The sequence below is a fragment of the Artemia franciscana genome, chromosome 9, assembly GCF_032884065.1.
Source record: "Artemia franciscana chromosome 9, ASM3288406v1, whole genome shotgun sequence".
In the NCBI taxonomy this organism is placed as follows: domain Eukaryota; kingdom Metazoa; phylum Arthropoda; class Branchiopoda; order Anostraca; family Artemiidae; genus Artemia; species Artemia franciscana.
In genome coordinates, this window is record NC_088871.1 from 7,094,326 (window position 1) to 7,109,276 (window position 14,951).

The 14,951-nt window shown below is 36.2% G+C and overlaps 2 protein-coding genes across 6 annotated transcripts in view; one reads left to right on the forward strand and one right to left on the reverse strand.

Annotated features, from left to right (window-relative positions):
• The window catches only part of LOC136030947 (peptidyl-prolyl cis-trans isomerase G-like), a 155,591-nt gene that overhangs the window by 139,626 nt on the left and 1,014 nt on the right, over positions 1-14,951 (reverse strand). The window lies entirely within an intron of this gene.
• Positions 1-14,951, forward strand: part of LOC136030948 (CUGBP Elav-like family member 3-A) — a 240,021-nt gene that overhangs the window by 54,888 nt on the left and 170,182 nt on the right. The window lies entirely within an intron of this gene.

A 14,951-nucleotide genomic window follows, 5' to 3' on the forward strand; every position in this document is an offset into this window, starting at 1 on the left:
TGCAACCTGTGAACTTTGCCCATTGTTTAAATACAGTATTTGTTATTAGGAAGCATACACAAGTTTTCAGGGGGATTTTTCTTGTCGCGGGGGGTCAGGGGGAAAGGTTACTTGGGAGGATCTTTCCACGGAAGGATTTTTCATGGGAGAAGGAAATTCTCCATGAATGGGCGTCGGATTTTCCAGTATTATTTAAAAAACGATCAGAAATTAAATTGAATAACAATTTTTTGCAACTGAAAGCAAGGAGCAACACTAAAACTTAAAACGAACAGAAGTTATTACGTATATGAAGGGTTCACCCCTCATCAATGCCTCGCTCTTTTCGCTAAAGGTTTTGTTAGTACTTTCAAAAGAGCTATTTAATCTAATTAAACCATTTGTGATTCAGAGGTCATTCTTAAAGAATTTGAACTTTAGCGTTAAGAGCGAGGTATTAACGAGAGGTGAATCCCCTCATATACGGAATAATTTCTGTTCGTTTTAAGCTTTAATATTGCTCCTTAGTTTCAGTTAAAAAACTTATTTTTGTACAATCTTAATACAGGGGGTGAGAGTAGATATATACTAGACTCGAATCAGTGAAACTAAGGAAAGCAGTCCGAATCAAACAGTTCGTGGTAACGAACTGTAGTAAGGAGCGACCCGGCTCAATAGTAACCAAAACTCTAAAAAATTGAATTTTGATATCAATAGCTACATCAAAAGAATCGCATTTTAATGCTGATTTTAAATATATAAGTTTCATCAAGTTTAGTCTTACCCATCAAAAGTTAAGAGCCTGAGAAAATTTACCTTATTTAGGAAAATAGGAAGAAACACCCCCTAAAAGTCGTAGGATCTTAGTGAAAATGACACCATCAGATTCAGCGTATCAGAGAACCCTACTGTAGAAGTTTCAAGCTCCTATCTACAAAAATGTGGAATTTTGTATTTTTTGCCAGAAGACAAATCACGGGTGCGTGTTTATTTGTTTGTTTTTTTGTTTTTTTTTTTTTTTTTTTTTTTTTTTTCCCAGGGGTCATCGTATCGACCAAGTGGTCCTATAATGTCGCAAGAGGGCTCATTCTAACGGAAATGAAAAGTTCTAGTGCCCTTTTTAAGTGACCAAAAAAATTGGAGGGCATCTAGGCCCCCTCCCACGCTCATTTTTTTCCCAAAGTCAACGGATCAAAATTTTGAGATAGCCATTTTGTTCAGCATAGTTGAAAACCATAATAACTATGTCTTTGGGGATGACTTACTCCCCCAGAATCCCTGGGGGAGGGGCTGCAAGTTACAAACTTTGACCAGTGTTTACATATAGTAATGGTTATTGGGAAGTGTACAGACGTTTCAGGGGATTTTATTTTGTTTGGGGGTGGGGCTGAGGAGAGGTGGATATGTTGGAGGATCTTTCCTTGAGGAATCTGTCATGGGGGAAGAAAAATTCAATGAAAAGGGCGCAGGATTCTCTAGCATTACTATAAGAAAACAATGAAAAATAAATATGAAAACGTTTTTTTCAAATGAAAGGAAGAAGTAGCATTGAAACTTAAAACGAACAGAGATTATTACGCATATGAGGGGTTCTAAAAATACTTTAGCATAAAGAGCGAGGTATTTAGGAGGAAATAAATACCTCGCTCTTTATGCTAAAGTATTTTTAGTAATTTCAACTATTTATTCTACGGCCTTTCTGATTCAGGGGTCATTCTTAAAGAATTGGGACAAAACTTACGATTTAGTGTAAAGAACGAGGTATTAACGAGGGTACAAACCCCCTCATATACATAATAATAATTAAAGAATATAAAAGTTTGTTACGTAAGTTAATTCTAAAGTTACGTATATTTTTTGCTAATAAAAAAATTCGTTAAAATTAAAATTAATAGTTGCCTTTTTATGTAACCGAAAAATTGCATGGCAACTAGGCTCCTTCCCCATCCCATATTTCTCAAATTCGTATGATCAAAACTAAGAGAAAGCCATTTAGCCAAAAAAGGAATTAATATGCAAATTTCGTTTGAATAGTTTACGCGTGGAGAGTCAAAATCAAACATGCATTAATTCAAAAACGTTCAGAAATTACATAAAAAAACTAGGTTTTTTTAACTGAAAGTAAGGAGCGACACTAAAACTTAAAACGAACAGAAATTACTCCGTATATGAAATGGGTTGTCCCCTCCGCAGTCCCTCGCTCTTTACGCCAAAGTTTGACTCTTTGCCACAATTCTACTTTTTAAAACAACTAAAAACTTTAGCGTAAAGAGCGTGGGACTGCGGAGGGGACAACCCATTTCATATACGGAGTAATTTCTGTTCGTTTTAAGTTTTAGTGTCGCTCCTTACTTTCAGTTAAAAAAACCTAGTTTTTTTTATGTAATATCAGAAGCATTGAGGTGGAATTTTCAGGTATATGTAAGTGCAATCATTAGTAAATAAAACAAGTATTGTGCAGTCGGTTAGTAATATGAAACTTGCAAAAGATATATGGACTTTTAAACCATTTTTGTAATTTGTAACGCCTTGTGAAGCTTTAGTTAATTAAATAATAAACACATTTTTTTCCAAATGGAAGTAAGGAGCATCATCAAAACTTAAAACCGACAGAAATGATTACGTATACGAAAGGTCACCCTCTCTTCAATACCTTTCTCTTTGCGCTATTTTTTTTTTAACTTTAAAAAAGGCTTATTATTCTAATTAAACGACTTCTCTGTTTAGGAGTCATTCTTAAAACAATGAGACAAAAACTCAAGCATTTAAATAAAGAGTGAGGCATTAAAGAAGGGTCAACCCCTTATATACAAGTGATAGTTTCTTTTGTTTTAGGTTTGGTGTTGCTCCTTACTTTCAGTTAAATAAACACTTGTTTGTTTTATTTAATTTCTGATCGTTTTAAATAATGCCGGTAATCCAGCTCCCCTTCCATTGAAAATTATTTCCCTCTACGGAAATCCCAACATAAAAATTCCTTCCCACTCTCTCGAGAGAAAGAGTGTGAGAGAGAGAGAGAGAGAGAGAGAGAGAGAAAGAGTTCCTTACTTAAAAGTTCGTTTTTCTCTTGATCCCCCTGGAAAAATTCGTACATTCATTGATTTAATAATAGATTTATTTCAGATAAGCATCTCCTCCTATAAAAAATTTCAACACACAAGCTTTTGATGCTGGTGTGACAAATGCAGTTTGGCTGTTTTTGGGTTGGGAGAAGTATTAAAGAGGTACAGAATTGTCAAAAGAAGAAGAAAAAAAAAAAAACTATCGTAGGACTCGTGCAATTTCATTGGTTAACAGTTATACTTGATTTCCCCTTGAAGTGGCATATCTATGGATTGAATAAAACGATGTGGATACAGATGACACCGTTTTTATGGCACTTGGTATTAATTAAGTGATTTAACAAAAAAAAATAAGTTTTTTAAATGATATTAAGGAGCGACATTAAACGCCCCGCTCTTTACGCTAAAGTTTGACTCTTTCTCTTAGCTCTACATTTTAAAACAGTAAAAAATTTTAGCGTAAAGAGCGGGGCGTTGAGGAGGAAAAGCCCCTTTCATATACGGAGTAATTTTTGTTCGTTTTAAGTTTTAATGTCACTCCTTATTTTCATTTAAAAAAACTTTTTTTTAATTTCTGGACATTTTTTAATTAATGCATTTTTTTTATCTTGGCTCACCACGCATAAATAATTAAAACGAAATTTGTATATTAATTTTTTGGGCTAAATGGCTTTTTCATAGTTTTAATCGGAATATTTGGAAAAAAAAAGAGCGAGAGAGGAGGCCTAGTTGCCCTCCAATTTTTTAATTACTTAAAAAGGCAACTAGAACTTTTAATTCTTTACGAACGTTTTCATAAGTAAAAAAATATACGTAACTTACGAATTAACTTACGTAGCGAATTCTATATTCGTATGTTTTTATTGCGTATATGAGGGGGCTCACCCCTCGTCGATGCATCGCTCTTTACACTAAAGCTTAAATTTTGTCCCAATTCCTTAAGAATGACCCCTGAATCACGAAGGCCGTAGAATAAATAGTTGAAATTACTAGAAAAACTTTAGCGTAAAGAGCGAAGTATTACGAGGAGGTAAACCCCTCATATGCGTAATAATTTATGTTCGTTTTAAGTTTTAATGCTGCTCCTCACTTTCAGTAGAAAAAACTTTTCATATTTATTTTTTCATTGTTTTTTTTTTTAAATAATGCTAGGAAATCCTGCGCCCCCTCCATTGAAAGTCTCTTCCCCAATAAAACGTTCCTCCATTGCAAGATCCTCCCACGTAACCCCCCTTCAACTCTCCCCCCAAACCAAAAAATCTCCCTGAAAACGTCTGTACACTTCCCAGTAACCATTACGATATGTAAATACAGGTCAAAGTTTGTAACTTGAAACCCCTCCCACGGCGACTGCGGGGGAGTAAGTCGTCCCCAAAGACATAGTTATTAGGTTATTTGACTATGATGAATAAAATGGCTATCTCAGAATTTTGATCCAGTGACTGTGGGGAAAAAGCGTGGGAGGGGACCTAGGTACCCTCCAATTTTTTTGTCACTTAAAAAAAGAGCACTAGAACTTTTAATTTTCGTTAAGCTCTTTTGCGACATTCTAGGACCACTGAGTCGATACGACCACCCCTGGAAAAAAAAACAAATAAACACACATCCGTGATTTGTTTTCTGGCAAAAAATTCTAAATTCCACATTTTTGTAGATAGGGGCTTGAAACTTCTACAGTAAGGCTCTCTGATACGCTGAATCAGCATTAAAATGCGATTCTTTTGATGCAACTATTGGCATAAAAATTCCATTTTTTAGAGTTTTGGTTACTATTGAGCCGGGTCTCTCCTTACCACAGTTTGTTACCACGAACTGTTTGACATATAGCAATCGCAAATTCTGTCGGTCTGTCGGTCCCGATTTTGCTACTTTAGGCACTTCCAGGTAAGCTAGTACGATGAAATTTGGCAGAATATAAGGGACCGGACCAGATCAAATTAGAAATAGTCGTTTTCCTGATTTGACCATCTGGGGGGGGGGGGTGGGGGGCCCGTTAATTCGGAAAAAATAGAAAAATATAAGTATTTTTAACTTACGAACGGTTGATCAGATCCCAATGAAATTTGATGTTTGGAAGGATATCGTGTCTCAAACCTATTATTTTAAATCCCGACCGGATCTGGTGACAATGGGGGGGGGAGGGGAGGGGGGTCGGGAGGGGGAAACCTAAAATCTTGGAAAAACTTAGAGTGGAGTTATCGGGATGAAACTTGGTGGGAAAAATAAGTGCAAGTCCTAGATACATGATTGACATAACCGGAACGGATCCGCTCTCTTTGGGGTAGTTGGGGGGGGGGGGGGGGGTTAATTCTGAAAAATTAGAAAAAATGAGGTATTTGTACCTTACGAACGGGTGATCGGATCTCAATGAAATTTCATATTTAGAAGGATATCGTGTCTCAGAGCTCTTGTATTAAATCCCGACCGGATCTGGTGACATGGGGGGAGTTGAGAGGGGAAAACTAAAACTTGCAAACGCTTAGAGTGGAGGGATCAGAGTGAAACTTGGTGGAAAAAGTAAACACAAGTCCTAGATACATGATTTACATAACCGGAACGGATCCGCTCTCTTTGGGGTAGTTGGGGGGGGGGGGTAATTCTGAAAAATTAGAAAAATGAGGTATTTTTAACTTACGAACGGGTGATCGGATCTCAATGAAATTTGATATTTAGAAGGATATCGTGTTTCAAAGCTCTTATTTTAAGTCCCGACCAGATCTGATGACTTTGGGGGGAGTTTGGGGTGGGGGAAACTAAAATCATGGAAAACGCTTAGATTTGAGGGATCGGGATGAAACTTGGTGGGAAAAATAAGCAGAAGTCTTAGATACGTGATTTACATAATTGGAAAGGATCTGCTCTATTGGGGGAGGGGGGGGGGGGTTAATTCTGAAAAATTAGAAAAAATTACGTATTTTTAACTTACGAAGGAGCGATCGGATTTTCATGAAACTTCATATTTAGAAGGACCTAGTGACTTAGATCTCTTTTTAAAATCTCTACCGGATCCAGCGTAATTGGGGGGGGGGGGTTGAGGGGAACCGGAAATCTTAGAAAATACTTAAAGCGGTGAGATCAGGATGAAACTGGATGGGAAGAATAAAAACCAGTCTAAGACACGTGACTGACATAATCGGACCGGATCTTATCTCTTTGGTAGAGTTGGGTGGGGGGGTAATTTTGAAAATTGAGGTATTTGTAACTTACAAAAGGGTGACCAGATCTTAATGAAATTTGATATTTCGAAGGGTCTTGCGCTTTAAAGCTCTAATTTTAAATTTCGACCAGATCCTGTGACATTGGGATGAGTTGGAGGGGGAAACCGGAATTCTTGGAAAACGTGAAAATTGGGGTATTTTTATTTTACGAATAGGTGATCGGATCTTAATGAAATTTTATATTTAGAAGGAATTCGTGTCTCAGAGCTCTTATTTCAAATCCCGACCAGATCCTGCAAGAATGGGGGGACTTGGAGGGGGAAACCTGAATTCTCGGAAAACATGAAAATTGGGGTATTTTTATTTTACGAATAGGTAATCGGATCTTAATGAAATTTGATATTTAGAAGGAATTCATGTCTCATAGCTCTCATTTCAAATCCCGACCAGATCTTTTGACATTGAGAGGAGTTGGAGGGGGATACCTTGGAAAACACTTAGAGTGGAGGAATCGGGATGGAGCTTGGTGGATAGAATAAGCAAATGTCCTTGATACGTGATTGAAGGAACCGTACTGGATTAACTCTCTTTGGGGGAGTTGGGGGGAGGGGTTCAGTAATTTGGCGAGTTTGGTGCTTCTGGACGTGCTAGGACGATGAAAATGTGTAGGCGTGTCAGGGAGCTGCACAAATTGACTTGATAAAGTCGTTTTCCCAGAATCGACCATCTGGGGGGCTAAAGGGAGAGGAAAAATTAGAACAGATTAGGTATTTATAACATACGAATGGGTGATCAGATCTTAGAATTTTAATATTTAGAAGGATATCGTGACTCAGAGCTCTTATTTTAAACCCTGACCGGCACTAAGCCTCTTATTTTCCTTTTAAATCAATCTATTGATTCATAGAATTTTGCTAGAGCTCATACCATATGATCTCTTGGCTCTTAGCTCTTCTTGCCTCGTCACAAGTGCCAAATGAGCTCTGAGCTCTTGTTCATTATAACATGTCCTTTCGTAATTTGTAACGGCCCTTTAAAGTTGAAAATAATTCCAGCATACATCCAGAGGCTTTGAACTGGAGTTCCTGACGCCAGGGGTTCATCGGGCTTTGGGCTTTTGTACCTACAAAATTTTATTATCTTTGTTTGTGGTGGCGGCAGTTTGCAACCCTTTGTAATTCTTAGGTGAGCCTTTAAATCTTAGGCCCAAAATTTAATGACAATGCTTAAAAATATTTCAAAAATCTCTTTTTTTGCAAAAATTTTTTTGCCAAATTTCTCAAAAATTTTAATGACAATGCATTGAATATTTCTTTCTCAAAAATTTCTTTTTGCAAAACAAAGAGCTTCTATGCGATATTTTTAATTTTGAAGGGACGACATAATGTGCTTGAAATCTTATAGAAAACCACAAGAAAAAAATTGTAACTTTAACGTCCCTTCTGCGAATAGTTGAATTAGCTTATTAGCTTCCACCCGCTTTCAAACTTGAATCTTTTAATCCTTATTGGTTTTGGCAAAATCACTCGTTGGAAAAGATTCGTCCTCATTCGTGATTTATCTCTCCCAAAAACTGATGCTTAGGATCTGGTCTGCTGGTAAGGGCTTTTGGAACGAGTTCAAAAGTTGTCACAAGCAGCTGAGCCAAAACGAATACATCCCCTCTTCGTAATTGGAAAGATTCGTAAGCTTGATTCTAACCGTCACGCCTGTGCCAATTACCCAACAAATAATGAAAGGATGGAAAGAAGAAAGAAATACAGACTTATTAAAGCGCTTTTTATGGAGAGAGATACAAGCCTTGGACGCCCATAAGCCACAATATTAAATACAAAACTAAACTTAATGAGTTTGTGAGCGAGTATAGAATTTTTTTCTCATTCTTTTCTTTTTAATTTTATTCCTATGTTTGAGCGGATATTCTTAACCCCATAACTCTCTCTCTCTCTCTCTCTCTCTCTCTCTCTCTCTCTCTTTCTCTCTCTCTCTCTCTCTCTCTATCAAGATATTCGGATTAACCAGTCTACATAAAAAATAGTGGCAAATATTGTGGTTTGGACCAGTTTGTTTCCTCTGTGTTATTTTTTTTCACACCAGGCCAGGCAACTTAGAACAAATGACCTTAGAAAATTACAAGTAGGTCCTTAGGTTAAAAATGAAAGTGCTAGTGCCCTTTTTAAGCAATGAAGCACACTTGAAGGCTCACCAAAATCTCCTTTAACACCGTGTACATCCCTGGCTCCTTCGAGGCCTCAAAGGCAAGGGCACAAACTCATAAGAAAGGCATGGTCTAATCGACGGACTTTAGTAAAAAACTGGACATGCTAAACAGGACTATATCTACTAATAGTCCAAGTAGGTCATTAGCATAGGACACACATATACTTGGGGGCTCACTGTAGTTAATCTAGTGTATTATAGAGCGATAGAGCAAGCATATCAGACTCTCTAAACGTGAAGGGGTATGTCAAGTATGGAATATTCACTCAAGGACTGTATGATAACATAAATATGACACAGATAATAATTTCTATTATTAAGACCACAGGTTAAAGAAAACACCAAAGAGTTTGTGGTTTTTTGTGGCTTTGTTTGACCCCAAATTGTGCATTATTGAATTAGAAAGTGCTTCAAAATGCCAGGGGGGGGAAAGCAAAATTCAACCTTCAATATTACTACCGTTTTATGTTCAACTAAACTGTCTAACCCAACCAGGATCTCTCCAAACTAACCTAGGCCTACTTTACGAAGGCTGAATTTTGATTTAAAATAATTCTTAAAAATAAAAAATATTGATATCCCAAACAGAGAAATATCCGCTATAATACTAGCACATTGTAAATTAACCTCATCAAAAATCCAATTTATTTTGAAAATTTATATTTCTTTAATGAAGTAGAGCAGTTTTGAGTATCTGTCTTCCCATGTGAAGACCACAAAAATACAACTCTCATAAGTTCCCCATTCTCTTTGATACGCACAAAAATATAATTAGAAAATCTTAGCCATAGCTGTAGTCAAAAATGAAAATGAAGCACTAAATTATCCATTTTTATTTATAATAATTCAATTTTCCTGACAAATTTGGGAGCTCTTTTAGGTTTAGAAGCTTTAAAAGTTGACGTTTCCATTGCTGGGGAGGAAGGGGCAAAATTACAACCTAAAATGTGCATTATTTTCCTGAAGAAATCGTAGAAAGGGGGAACAAGTGAATTTTCTGATAGAAGACTGTAAGTTTAATCGGACTAAAATGTTCATGACAATATGGAACATATACATACAGCACGTTATGCACCACTTTCTTCTTTATAATCTTTTTGGAACATCTTTGCCGTTAAGAGACTCTCAAATATTAAAGCAAAATCATTGATTTAAATTATTTCGATAGAAAGTTGAAAGTAGGCTTCATTCTTGACTAAAGTTACGTGTACATGAGTAATTTCAGCAAAAACTAGCATTGTCTAATCCAAACATTTGTTGGGTCTTACACCGGCCTAGTATGGATGGTAGTGCACATGTGGGAATTCGATGCCATATTTCAAGGGGATACTTTACCTCCCACACTCACTCAAGGAACCTCCCTTAAGAGAAAGTATTCTAACACCCGTCCTCCAACCCCCCCCCCTGAATAATCAGAAAATTTTTAATACACGCTAAATTTATGGGGTCTAAAAACTGGTCCAACAAGGTCCTTTCTCGATTTCGACCTAATGTTTATATTTTAGTTAAACCACAATTACTATAGGATACAATTTTAGATTCTGTAATCGGAAGGGCTAAAGTGAGGCCCTCTGATTATTGGAGCCTCACTTTTTCGCAGGGATGTCAATTTACAAAATTATAGATGGGGGAGTTAAAAATGTACTTTTCAGAATCTTTGGGTAAAATTTTGTTTTTTTCGCAATTCCTTCAATTAAAAGAGCATGAAAAAAAAATGTTTTCCCATGTTAAAACCTAATGAGAGTATTTATCAGAATATAGAGGAGAGGGCCCTCCCCCTCTACCTCCAATAAATAACCTAGTCCCTCCAAAAGATAACCTTGCTACTTCTTGGACTTAAGAAGTCTCTTTCGACCCATGATTGCTCAGGGATAGTTTAGAGAATACACTTTAATGATTACATGTTAATAATTGAAGTAATTCTGATTTCAATATGACTGTCCTAAATCAAATAGAATAAGAACAAACATCATCTGTTCCAATTAAGTTATATTTGTTCTTCAATAATTAGTTCTGGTCGTTTTGAGTTTGAATCGTTATAGAACGTTGTTGAATACAACGGTCTAAGGTTTCTACTGGTCTAAGGTTTAATACAGCTCTTTATTTTTCTTTGTAAAACTTTTTTACGAAAAGTTTTTTTAATCATGTTTGTTTTTGAATACCAATGTTTTAATCTTGGTAAAAATAATGAATATTTCTCAAGTTTTTATGTTCTCGGCTTAAGAATTAAAATATCCGATTCTAATTTATTAGTTTTAATTAGTGTATTTTCATTTATTTCAAAATCCCACCTAATATTCCTTGAAAGTTTCAAGTAAATACCATTAGCCGTTCCTGAAATATTGCAGATACAACCTTTTGACGACCTATACACATGCTGTCTTTTGATCGAGTTCTTCATCCCCCTTAACATTCTCTGAAAAGTTTAACTTAACACCTAAAGCTGTTCCTGAGATATTGCAAACACAATTTTAAAAAGCTGGATATACACATTATCTCTTGATTAAATTCAACAACGTCTAACATTTTAGAACAACGGGCTCAAAAGTAACTAAAACTCTAAAAAACAGAATTTTTATAACTATAGTTACATAAAAACAATCGCATTTTAATGCTGATTTTAAATATATTAAATAAAAAGAACAACTTTTTTTTAACGGAAAGTAAGGAGCGACATTAAAACTTAAAACAAACAGAAATTAATCCGTATATGAAAGGGGCTTTTCCTCCTCAACGCCTCGCTCTTTACGCTAAAGTTTGACCCTTTCTCTTAACTCTACTTTTTAAAACAGTAAGAAACTTTAGCGTAAAGAGCGGGTGTCGAGGAGGAAAAGCCCCTTTCATATACGGAGTAATTTCTATTTGTTTTAAGTTTTAATGTCGCTCCTTACTTTCCGTTAAAAACGCCTGTTTTTTTTTCATTTAATTTCTGGACGTTTTTGAATTAATGCATGTTTTGATCTTGGCTCTCCGCACATAAATAATTACAATGAAATTTGCATATGAATTAATTGCAATTAATCGGAGATTTTGAGAAAAAACAAGCGAAGGAGCAGGCCTAGTTGCCCTCCAAGTTTTTGATTACTTTAAAAACCAACTAGGACTTTTAATTTTTTACAAACGTTTTCATTGGTAAAAAATATACGTAACATACGAATTAACTTACGTACCGAACTTCTATATTCGTATGTTTCTATTGCGTATATGAGGGGGTTCAACCCTCGTCGATACCTCGCTCTTTACACTAAAGCTTCGATTTTGTCCCAATTCCTTAAGAATGACCTCTGAATCACAAAGGCCGTAGAATAAATAGTTGAAATTACTAAAAATACTTTAGCGTAAAGAGTGAGGTATAACGAGAGGGTAAACCCCCTCATATGCGTAATAATCCTACGTAATAACCCATAAGCTAGAAAATCCTGCACCCCCTTCATTGAAATTCTCTTCCCCCATGAGAAGTCTCTCCATGGAAATATCCTCCCACGTAACCTCCCCCCCCCCCCAACTGTCCCCCCTTAACCAAAAAATCCCCCTGAAAACGTCTGTACACTTCCCAGTAACCATTACTACATGCAAACACAGGTCAAAGTTTATAACTTACAGCCCCTCCCACGGGGACTGCGGGGGAGTAAGTCGTCCCTAAAGACACAGTTATTAGGTTTTTCGACTATGGTGAATAAAAAGGCTATCTCAGAATTTTGATCTGGTGACTTTGGGGAAAAATGAGCGTGGGAGGGGGCCTAGGTGCCCTCTAATTTTTTTGGTCACTTAAAAAGGGCACTAGAATTTTCAATTTCCGTTAGAATGAGCCCTCTCGCAAGATTCTAGGACCACTCATTCGATACGATCACCCCTAGAGAAAAAAAAAACAAACAAAACAACAAAAAAATGATCTGTCTTCTGGCAAAAAATGTGAAATTCCACATTTTTGTAGATAGGAGCTTGAAACTTCTACAGTATGGTTCTCTGATACGCTCAATCTAATGGTGTGATTTTCGTTAAGATTATATATGACTTTCAGGGGATGTTTCCCCCTATTTTCTAAAATGACGCAAATTTTCTCAGGCTCGTAACTTTTGATGGGTAAAACTGATCTTGATGAAACTTGTATATTTAAAATCAGCATAAAATGCGATTCTTTTTTTTTTTGGTATCAAAATTCCATTTTTTTAGAGTTTCGGTTACTATTGAGCCGGGTCGCTCCTTACTGCAGTTCGTTACCACGAACTGTTTGATAAGGTTCATCAAGTTTAGACATACCCATCAAAATTTATGAGCCTGAGAAAATTTGCTTTATTTTAGAAAATAGGGGGAAACACCCCTTAAAAGTCATAGAGTCTTAACGAAAATCACATCATCAGATTCAGCGTATAAGAAAACCATACAGTATAATTTTAAAGCTCGTATCTACAAAGATGTGCAATTTTGTATTTTTTGCCACAAGACAGGTCACGGATACGTGTTTATTTGTTGTTTTTTTCCCCCAGGGGTGATCGTATCGACCCAGGGGTCCTAAATTGTCGCGAGAGGACTCATTCTAACGGAAATTAAAAGTTCCAGTGCCCTTTTCAAGTGCCCAAAAAATTAGAGGGCACCTAGGCACCCTTCCACGCTCATTTTTTCCCAAAGTCACAGAATAAAAATTCTGAGATAGTCATTTCATTCAGCATAATCGAAAAACCTAATAACTGTGTCTTTGGGGATGACGTACTCCCCCACAGTTCCCGTGGGAGGAGCTGCAAGTTACAAACTTCGACCAGTGTTTACATATAGTAATGGTTATTGGGAAGTGTACAGACGCTTTCAGGTTTTTTTTTTTGTTGAGAGGAGAGGGTTACTCGGGGGGAACTCTCCTTGGGGGAATTTGTTATGGTGAAAAGAAATTTCTATGAAGGGACGCAGGATTTTTTAGTATTTTTAGAAAAAACAATGAAAAAATAAATATGAAAAAGTTTTTTCAACTGAAAGTAAGGAGCAGCATTAAAACTTCAAACGAACAGAAAGTATCACGCATATGAGGGGTTCACCACCTCCTAATACCTCGCTCTTTACATTAAAGTAATTTTATTTATTTCAACTATTTATTCTAAGACCTTTGTGATTCAGGGGTCATTTTTAAGAAATTTGGACAAAATCTAAGATTTAATGCAAAGAGTGAGGTATTGACGAGGGGGTGAATCCCCTCATATACGTAATAAAAACATACGAATTTAGAAGTTCGTTACGTAATTTAATTCGTAAGTTACGTATAATTTTACTAATAAACATTCGTAAAAAATTGAATGTTCTAGTTGCCTTTTTAAATAACCAAAAAATTGGAGGGTAACAAGGCCTACTCCCGCGCTCCTTTTTTTCTCAAAATCGTCCGATCAAAACTATGAGAAAGCCATTTAGCCAAAAATATAAATTAACATGCAAATTTCATTTTAATTATTAATGTTTGGAGAGCCAAAATCAAAACAAGCATTAATTCAAAAACGTGAAATTACTCCGTATATGAAAGGGGCTGTTCCCTCCTCGACGCCCCACACTTTACGCTAAAGTTTTTTACTGTTTAAAAAGTAGAGTTGATAGAAATAGTCAAACTTTAGCGTAAAGAGTGGGGCGTTGAGGAGGGATCAGCCCCATTCATATACGGAATAATTTCTGTTTGTTTTAAGTCTTAATGTAGCTCCTTATTTTCAGTTAAAAAAACTTGTTTTTTTTTATTTAATACTTAATAAGCTGTTCTTAGCTGTTCCCGAGATACTGCAGCTACTCCCATTTAATAATGGGCTGTGCCTATTGTCTTAAAGTTTAAAATATTCTTCAACATTCTCTGAATGTTTCAATTTGATGCCCTTCCCAGGCTGTTTTTGAAATATTGAAGAGAATTTCAACTACCTGGATTCAAACAGTATCTTTTAACTTTGTTTAACGCCCCCCTTATCGTTCCTTAGCGTTCCATGAAAGTTTCAATTTAATACCCATAGCCATTCCTGAGAATAATATAGATCAGTCCATATACGCTATTTTGACAACTTGGATCAACCTAATGTCATTTGATTTGGTGAAATATGCCCTTATGTTTTCATCTTAATAACCATAGGCATTCGTGCAATATTGCAGATAAACCCTTTTTGAGAACCTGGATACACTTCTTCGTTTTGACAAAGAGGATGCGGTTAAACTCTCTTTTTATTTAGTGCAATAGTTTTAGTTGTAATACTAGAAGTTATAATAGAATCTGCAGTTACAATAGAATCGCAGTAGTAGTAGCAGTGCTAGTGGTAGTAGCAGTCACAATCGCAAGTAACTGCAGTAGCAGCCAAATTGCATTCGTATCCACAATCGCAAATAGTTGCAGGAGCAGTCATAAGTTGTCAGAGTCGTAAGTAGTCGTAGTCGCAAGTTTTTGAATTTTTAAGTAGTCAAAAGTAGTTGTGGTAACAGTTTATCGTAGTCACAAATAGTCACAGTTGCAAGTGGTCACAGTCAAAAGCTTATTGTAGTCACTATTGTTCGCAATCACAATAAGTTATAGTTGCAAGTA